Source organism: Ananas comosus, linkage group 14, assembly GCF_001540865.1.
Source record: "Ananas comosus cultivar F153 linkage group 14, ASM154086v1, whole genome shotgun sequence".
In the NCBI taxonomy this organism is placed as follows: domain Eukaryota; kingdom Viridiplantae; phylum Streptophyta; class Magnoliopsida; order Poales; family Bromeliaceae; genus Ananas; species Ananas comosus.
The window spans coordinates 8846698-8855409 of record NC_033634.1 but is presented as its reverse complement, the minus strand read 5'-3'; the positions used below and the strand labels follow the sequence as shown (position 1 = coordinate 8855409).

At 34.6% G+C, this 8712-nt stretch overlaps 1 long non-coding RNA gene across 1 annotated transcript; it reads left to right on the top strand.

The window, feature by feature from the left end:
• Positions 1997 to 3105, top strand: LOC109720597. The gene is made up of 2 exons (XR_002218993.1): positions 1997 to 2777; positions 2859 to 3105. It is a non-coding gene; the product is annotated as an uncharacterized LOC109720597 (long non-coding RNA).

The window sequence follows — 8712 nt, the reverse complement described above, 5'->3', positions numbered from 1 at the left end:
CTGGTTTCGATTCTTTTCTAATTATTTTGGGCGCGGGAAAGATAAGGGTTGTGTCCCTTTATTTATATTAATATGTATAATTTACTTGAATATTTAAATGATACAAGCTGTAAGTGCCTAGTACATTGAGTTATTTTGATTTGGCTTACATACTTGTTATTTTAATTGGACTTATTATTTAAGATAGTTTATTCAATATTTTAATTAGCATATTGCTTCTTCTGTTACAGTCAATATTAGTAGATTATATCTCATAGAGTCTGTTTGTTGCTTTCTTCAAATTTGGATTCTTGGTATAGTATCTCAAGGTTACAAAATATTACTGTTGTTTATAATTTATTTGCAATACTAAAATAAGATCGCTTGTCTCTATTTTGGTTGCTTTCCCTCATTTTTAATTTATCTTGAAATGTTTTCATGTAGAAAAATGGATAATGCAAATGATTCTGATTCATACAATTCAGTTGATTTAGATGATCAAAGTGCTTAAGGAACAGATACAATGTGTGTAGACTACTTAGAAGTTGGAGTTGAACATGTACAAGTTAAAACATCAATAGCTAACTTAGAAGACGTAGGATGCTCACTATTTGAAATTGCCAACATGACCAAGATGATTTTAGTGCAGCCACAGTAGAGGCCATGGATCATCCAATGAGGAGCCACATGTAGGTAAAGAGTTCAAAGCTGTAGAAGAAGCAAATAGGTTTTATAATGTATATGCATACAAAAATGGTTTCAGTATAAGAAAGCAAGCCACTACAAAGCAAGAAAGAAAGAAAATTTGGTCACAGCATTACAACTAACTTGTTCTAGAGCAGGTTATTTTCAAACCGCGAGGTGGAGGCAAGCAGGGAGTAAGGGTACACCGCAAAAAAAGATGCAATATACAAGGCGGGTTGCAAGGCGCAAATGCGAGTTAAATGATAGAAGATGGCAGGTGGACAATAACTGACCTTTCATAAAGAGCATATCACACTTTGATTGTTAGTCCTTCGTAAGTCACGGTTCTTTCGATCGCATCGTTTTATAACACATGACCAAAAGAGATGATTAGTTTGCTTAGTGAACAAAATATTTCGACTACTCAAATAATGTCATTTATGGCTGCGAGGGAAGTGGGGCACATAATATTCATTTCATAAGGAAAGACCTAAGCAATCAAGTTTCTGAGAGCAATAGGAGGTTGATTGGTGTTGATGTGTCAACTACTATATTAACTACTTCCGTGAGTTGCAAGCGAGAGATTCATTGTTCTTCTATGCTCTTGAGGTAGACGAGCAAAGTATGGCACCAAAATTTGTTTTGGATTGATGGTAGATCAAGGATTGCATATCAAAATTTTGGCGATGTCAGTTACTTTCGACACTACATATATGACCAACAAATATAGTAGGCCCTTCGCGCCTTTTATTGGAGTGAATCATCACAGACAATCAATTTTCTTTGGTGTGCTCTTATTAGAGATGAAACCGCCAACACATTTTGTTGGCTATTTCAGACATGGCTAGAAGCAATGTTCGGTCAACATCCTAAAGCTATTATCACCGATCAGGACCCAGCCATGAGAAAAGCAATTCAGCAGGTTTTTCCAAACACTGTGCATAGATGTTGCCTATGGCATGTTATGCGAAAGGCAAAGGAACATTTTAGTTTACTCTATAGCACAAGAGAAGGCTTTAAGACGATTTACTTTCATGTATTAACAATAGTATAATAGCTGAAGAATTCGAAATAGGATGGAGTACAATAGTTGAAAATATTGGATTGCAAGATAACAATCACATTCAAGTAATGTGGAATAATCGATATCAGTGGGCACCTGCATATTTTAGAGACACGTTTTTTTCCAATATGGGTATAACACAACGTAGTGAAAGTATCAATGCCAGTTCAAAGATTTGGGTAGACTGCATACCTCTATATACAAGTTTGTTACTCAGTTCCACAAATGCTTGAAAGCGATATGACAAGAAAGACGAGGCAGATTTTAGAACGAGCGGCGGTGAAGCAAGTTTATGGTTCATATGCTCCTATCGAAATCCAAGCTCGTGATGCATATACGAAAGCTAATTTTCTAGAATTCAAGACACAATTGAGACTAAGTACAAGATATGAATCATCAGAATTGGAGAAATATTCATTATATAAGGTAAGTACAATTGTTGACCCTATATTACCGTCTCGAGCATGTGCAGTCTTATGAAGTTAGTGTGGATATACCAAACAAAATGATAGTTTGTAATTGCAAATTGTTTAAATTTGCTGGCCTTTTGTGTTCTCATGTACTAAGGGTAATGCTTGACATCAAAATGCACTTAATTCCTTTGCATTATATTTTAAAAAGATGGACTAAAGATGCGAAAAAAGGGTCATCTAGTATTCAATTAGTGAAACGTGTTGCCATGGGTGATGATCCACATGCAAAAGCTTTAAGAGTCCAAGCACTCACTCAAAAAGCTCAAAAGATTATATTTGAAGGTGCACAAAGTTTTGGGTCATTTGAGTTAGCATGTGAAAAAGCCGATAAGCTTGTTGATGAGATAATCTCATATAATCAAGCCTCAAAAGGATCACAAGATGACGAAGTTGAAGCGCATCTTCCTATTCCACAAATTGATGGACTTGATCTCATGGTGAAAGACCCTCCATCATCACAATGTAAAGGAAAAAGAAAGCCACAAAGATTCAAGCCCCCTGCCGAAAAGTGAGCAAAGAAATCTAGGACGTGTCAAAATTGTCACAAGCAGGGACATAATATTCGAACTTGCAAGGAGGTACTTGATCTTGTTCGATTCTAATATTATGGATGTTCCTAGTACTTAACTATTGTTCCTAAATAGTTTCTCCTTCTACAGGTTTCATCATTGGATATGAATATCAAAGCATATGCTGACGAAAGCAACTAAGATAGGAGTTGCTAATGCTTTATTTTGGAGCAATTTCTATAAGGAGGCTGAAATTGATTTTGCTTTTGTTGTTGCTAAATAGGCAAGAGGTGTTGTTGTTTTCTCTTGCTGCTGCTGTTGCCTAATTGTTGTGCAAGAACAAATTATTATGCAATTGGTAAATATGATATAAAGTAATAGTTGTTGGCCAAATTGACTATCGGTGCTATTTTGTTCAACTTGATGAGATAATCTTCTTCTTTTTTTTTCAAAAACTCTTATCCTTTTGTATGCAATTTTGAGAAATCAATGATGAAAAATTATTAGGATTTTATCTTATGATTCCTTTACCTTTTAATTCTATTGACAAAGTACTTTTCAATAACCAAGGGGAAAAAAAAATCATAGAGGAAGTGCACACAATATGGAAAAAGAATCTGCACTTTCTGGGTTAGCATTGATGAAACCTTTACAATATGAAAAAAGAATCTGCTGTTACTAATTGCTAACCTGTACTAAATGAGTCAAGAACTAAACTTCAATACCACACTTCAAAGTTTAACCGGTTAAGCTTGTCATATTAAAGTTTCATGAAATTACATTCAACTACTTAGTACTGTTGTTCATCCAAGTACATGACATCCATATTCCTACAAGTACATGTTGCCCTTCTTCATCAAATACTCTAGCTGAATCACAATTTACATACACACCTTTGCATATAATATAGCCAACAATACACACAACACAAACAAATTATATACCCTAATTTCCCATAAGCCGTTTTTTATTTCGACTCTCATCTCTTTTATCTCATCCCCTAGCAATTGGATATTTGTATTGTTCAAAGAAGCATCTAGTGGTTGGACATTCGTATAGTTCGAAGAAACATCTGTTTGCGTCCCAATGGATGAACTTCCATAAGATATGGCATCAGAATATTCCATATTATTTGGTTCTGCTTGACACCACTTGAAGAATTGACAATAGTTGCTTCTAAAGTTCACATCTGCTTTCTTTCCATAATTAGCACAACCATAGAAGAGTCTGCCGGGATTTGCGAATGTACGAGATGCCTTAATCACTGCTTGTTTGCCACAGTAGCATAAAACTATATGTGATTGTTCATTTTCTGTACTCATTTTTCTTGACCAAAAAGATGACCTGCAATTAAAGATAAGTAATTTATTATTTTTCTACTTTGATGGCAGCTAATGTGAACATTATCATATATAAAAAATAATTTTCTATACTAGAATTAGCTTGACAATTTCTATCAGTGTAATTAATTAATAACCTTTAATATATGTAATAGTTTGGATAATATTATAAAATTTCTAACCAAGTAAGCTTTTATCCTAAAGAAATATAAAATGCCTACCCAAAGAAATATAAAATGTGCAAATATTTCTACCCAAATAAGTTTTTACCCTAAGAAATATAAAATGCATACCCTAAGAAATACAAAATATGCAAATACAAGTTTGAGAGATAATTTCAATCAAACCACAAAATCTTATTGCAATGAAACCCTAGACATAAATAGGGCACTGATGGAAACTCTAAGATCTCATGTGCATGCTAGAGAGCAAGAGAGCAAGGCATGGTTGGAAATCATAAAGTGGCATACACATTCCAGAGAGTGAGCAAGCGAGAAAAAGAAAGTGAGCGAGACAAAACGAGTGAGCAAGAGAAAGAAAGCGAGTGAGCGAATGAGACAATGAGAGTGGGCGAGAGAAAGACAATGAGTGAGCGAATGATACAAAGAGAGCGAGCGAGAGAAAGGACTTACCTGAGAAGAGGGTTTTCTCCTGTTCATGAAGAGGGAAAGACTCTGTTGCTTTCTTCTTTTCTTTTTGGATGGGGTAGAAAACGGAGAAGTTGACGTCCGTTCGAACAAATGTCTTGTTAAGTCCCGCTTCTTGTCGCACCAATCGTGATGCGATCGTGCGGTAGAAAAAGTGGAAGTATTAACTGGCTAATACTTCTAAAAGTATTCCAGCTAAACTCTATATATATATATATATAGAGAGAGAGAGAGAGAGAGAGAGAGAGAGAGAGAGAGAGAGAGAGAAGCTGGAATCCTATCAATAGCACCAAGCTATTGGTGCTATTAGTTTTTTAACCCTTGGATTGAAAAATGTGTGGTTAGGATGATGTGGGCTCTCTAGGGTTGAGTGAGTGGTCGGTTGAATAATATAATCTAACGGGTAAAAATAATCAAAAGATTAAATCTAACGGTGAAAAACTTGATAGCACCAAATCTTTGGTGCTATCGATAGTATCCCAGCCGGACTATTGATACTATTGATAGTAAAAAATCTTTTTTACTATCAAGTTTTCAATCCTTGGATGAGAAATTGTAGGGTTAGGATGATATTAGTCCCGTAGGATTGAGTGGTCTCCCTAGGGTTGAGTAGTCCCCACTGGGTTATAATATTTAATCCAATGGTTAGAAATGATGAAATGAATTGATCCAAAGGCTAAAAACTTGATAACCAAAAAAGTCTTTTGCTATCAATAGTATTCTAGCCCAACTCTATATATCATTATGTATATTTTCTGTTTAGGTGAATATTTTTAGATTATATCAATATTATCTACTAATATTTAGTTGCTATATTAATTTCTTTCTGATTGCAACCAACAGTCAAATTTGAACTTAATTTCAAATACATATTTTAATTTTAATCTTATTTAATTTAAATTTTTATTTCTTCTTGAATTCATAGTTGAAATTTAATTATATAATTTAAATTTAAATTTACAAAATTATAAAACTAAAATTTGAGTTTAAACATTAGCTTAAATTTAAATTTGGATATCAAATTTGAATTAATAATAAAAATTTTAATTTAAGAAGATCAATTAAATTTTAAATTTGAAGTAAAGGAGAATTCAAATTCAGTTACTTTTAGTTTAAAACACATATTGAAATTTTGGTTTCATTAGAATTTGAAAAACTTACAAAAATATTCATTTTATATATAAAAATTTGAATTCTATAATTATGGTTGGCAGGAACCATTTGAAATTGGGTTAGGATATGGCAAATATCTTCAAATAGAATATGATAGATTATTTTTAAAATGTAAATTTTTTTTTGTAAATACTATAGCCGAGTTAAGAGGTTTAGCAATATTATTTCTCATATATTGGACTATTTCAAATCTTAGGGGTGTTACATTTCTACACGCTTTAAACCCTCACATCCTTATCTGGCTCAGGCACACTCACAAGCATCGGGCGATATGAGTCTCGTCTTGCTAGCCTCAGTTGACCTTATAGGGAGTCGCACTCTGCCTGCTGTATAACTCTAGCTCAGTCGAGAATCATCTCATACTTCAGGTAGGTTGGCTCTAATACCACTATGACGCCCTACTTCCCACGGGGTCACCCATCCGAAAATTATTCTTCCCTTACAACCGCTTCTTAAGGTGTTACCCATCCTAGAACTACTCTAGTCCTACAACGCTTAACTCTCCTAACCTTTTAAGCCTAATCATTGCTAAAATATTGTAGTTGGGTTAAGAAGTTTAGCACTATTATATCTCATATATAGGACTAGTCTAAGTCTTAGCGGTGTTACATAAGAGTTGGAGCGGGGCCGAGATAGGAATTGACCAACAGAGGGTGATGGGGGGCAGACCAGTTCAAGGAGACCATCAACGTATCCATGATCTCATTGTTAGGATCGTGTATCTTCTAGATCCGGAGGTCTAGTAAATCTCAGTAGTAGCAGCAGCGGCAGCCAAATAGATGTGTGATCTATGGAAGGCCACATCAGCCACACACAAGTGCCCAGCAGGAGGGATGACGTTTTTGCTACGGAGAGGTGGGACACATATGGTTGCAGGTATCATTGTAATTAAAGGCATTAGAGTGTAATTTTAATTTGATACTGATGCATCATATTTTTTTTTATTAGTCAAGCATATGCATATATTACTGCATAGAACAGTGGATAGGGGATTGTCACATTGTACAAGAGGTGCAGATTCCTGATCTGTATTACATGTGGAAGTATTGTGTGTTATGTCCAATACAGTAAGGACAGTAGATCATGCTTGCCGACCTACTTCTTTGAAACAGTTATAGAAGTTCGATGTAGTGCTAGGGATGGATTGGCTCACTCGCTATTTTACAACTATAGATTATATGACGAGAGGTGCAGGTCCTGATATGTATTAATATGGACAGATATTGTGGTTCATGTCCAATACAGTAAGGACAGTAGATCATGCTTGTTGACCTACTTGCCCTGAACAGTTATAGAAGTTTGATGTATGCTAGAGGATGGATTGGCTCACTCATTATTTTACAACTATTGATTATATGACAAGGATTTTAGTCTTCCACGTGTCAAGTCAGGAGGAGCTAATAATATAGGTTTGAACGAGTAATTCTATTGCTACAATGATCTCATGTCAAAGGCAAGACGTTGATGAATAAGGAATGTGTGTGCCATATTTAGCAATGATGTATAGTGAGGGCTGCCTTACAGCGGCGATGGGATTTGAGGGATATCCCCATAGTTTCGACGGTTTTCAGAGATGTTTCCCCCTTGGTTTACATTGCTGTGCCAAGTCGGATATGGAGATCTGAGTCTCATGATTGACTAGTTCCTGAAATTATTACCAAATCCAAGACAACCTACAGGATGAGATCATGATTGAACTGAGAGCTTTAAAGGCACAATTTGCAGATGATTGATGGATGATTAAGATTTGTGAGACCTTAGTATTTCACTTGCTAGAAGCGCGCGATTTATTTGTGAAGAAGACATTGTATGAGTCTTAAGCTGTGTTATGGATTAAGGAAATTATAAAGTGACATAAAAATAAGTTATACTTATAATCAGCGATATTCGATAATCTATTTGATCACATTACAAGAGTCTTGTATATTTTTCTCAAAAATGATTTATATTGGGTATCATGAGTTTAGGTGATGAATGTTTGGCATTGAACAAATGCGGTACCACATTTACTAGATTCGAATGAACAAAATTTTGAGCATTCTTGGATTGATTTATAGTTGTGTTCATTAATAATATTCTGATGTACTCTAATATATAATGATGTTTGAGTATGATGGAGTACTTGAGGATAGTGAATATAGATCTCTAAGGAAAAAGAAACTGTATGCCAATGATTGAAGAAATATGGTATCTGGCTTTTGGAATTGTAGCTTTTTTGGCTATTGTGATCTCAGCTGCAGTCTGTAGCGGTAGACCTGAAGGAATATTGAAGCAATTCGGATGGTGCTTCTAGACTTGACGACTTAACAAAGGTGAGGTATGTTTTTTGGGTATTATGCTAGATATTTAGTTGGTTGTGATGGGTTTGCAGCTTTCACACCTTTCAATTATTCTTCTTAGTAATAGGAATATATGTATGTCTTAGTGAAGAATTTAAGAGGATTCTGAAGAACTAAAAGAATATGATTTGTGTCAAGCTCCTTACTAGCCTTCTAGTTATGTTTTTTTTTTTTTTTTTTTTTTTTTTTTTTTCTGAGAAAGAATTTGCGATTACAGTATGTGTGCAGTGGCTGGGTTGTGTTTTTTGCAATTATGATAGGATAATTTGATCTATTGTTTTTCTACAGTTAAAGAAATACGAGAAGAATTCTTTTTACTCATAGATTTGATGTTGGCAACGAATGATATCCACTCTGAAGCATACGGCGTCATTTATCTATATGGCAGACATTGTGAGAATTCCTATTACTGGATCAACTCGATTCTTAATATTTGTTTTATATAGGAATAATTAAACTTTGAGGACAAATTAATATTGGAATCTGCTATCTATCCATCCCTTTT